Source organism: Corvus brachyrhynchos, unplaced genomic scaffold (genome assembly GCF_000691975.1).
Source record: "Corvus brachyrhynchos isolate BGI_N302 unplaced genomic scaffold, ASM69197v1 scaffold149, whole genome shotgun sequence".
NCBI lineage: Eukaryota > Metazoa > Chordata > Aves > Passeriformes > Corvidae > Corvus > Corvus brachyrhynchos.
Genome location: NW_008240021.1, coordinates 368,294 through 369,571, shown reverse-complemented (window position 1 = coordinate 369,571; position 1,278 = coordinate 368,294).

Here is a 1,278-nt window from a genome sequence, read left to right as displayed (position 1 = left end):
GCCTCCCCCGGCGGAGCGGCCCCGGCGGGGGCCCCAGCCACTGGCTTGGTTTCTGTGGGACCCTGCGGGGCAGGGGAGGCGCTGGGCAGGGCACGGGCTGCCTCTGCTGCCGCCTCTGCGCCCACGTGCCTGGAACAGCTGGGTCCCTCCAGGGGGTCCTCATCATCCACCAAGCCCAAGGGTTTGTTGCAGATGTTGTCCCCTTGGGACAGCTCTTGGATGCTGCAGTGTTTCCCTCTGGAAAGCACATTGTCACCGACATTGAATGCAAGAGATGACGTGGAGTCCATGGGGCCCCTGGTTGGTCATTGCCCTATTTCTGTTGGGAGAGTCCTTGGCATTTGTCATGTTTGTCCTCTTCCTTCCCCTCAGCACCATAATGGTTGGCACCACTGGGAGCTGGGTCAGAAACAGGAACAGGAAGACGAGGACGAAGAAGACGAAGAACAGGAAGAAGAATACTTTAAAACTACAAAGAATTTAAAAATACTTAGAAGAAGAAGAGGAATAAGAATTTGAATTTATATCTACATAGAAGAAGAAAAGAAGAAGAAGAGTAGTAAGAATAAGGGGAATATGAAGAATAATTTAAGGATAGATAAATGAAGACAAATCTAATGAATAAGTAAAATCAGCAAATAATTAGTATTTATTGAATCTTTATATTACAGTCTATGATATAAAAACATGAATACACAATATATTGTAATAAAATAGATTATAATTTCCCAGGACATAAGCAAAGAAAGATAGAACACTGTTCAAATTATGGAAAAATTTGTATATTTGCTAATAAAATTTGTAAGGCATAAGAAAAGAGTCTACAGATTTCATTTCTTGTCTCTCAGAGGAACTGATGTGTTTTCAAACTCAGTCCCAGTGAGGCCCCTGTGAGCAGCAGCTGCTCAGCAGAAAGCAGCCGTGGGGTCACTTCTGGAGCCCGTCCGACTTCTCCAGCGACAGAACGGGTGGCGTTGGCAGGGGCCTTAAAGCTCATGTAGTTCCAGCTGATTATCTCCGGCTCTGTGTCTCCCCCTCTCTGACAGGTGTTTGCTCTTTCTTTCTCCCTCCTTCCCTCCCTCCCACTTCTTGAGAAATCAAGTCTGTGTTGTTGGGTAAGATCCCACTGTTGCCGTCCTCTGGTCTCATTTGCCCTTAAGTGGGGCAGAGGCATCTCTCCCTCACCTGATTGTGACACGTGGGCAGGGACACCTTCCACTGTCCCAGGTGGCTCCAAGCCCCAGTGTCCAAGCTGGCCTGGGAACCTTCCCGGGATCC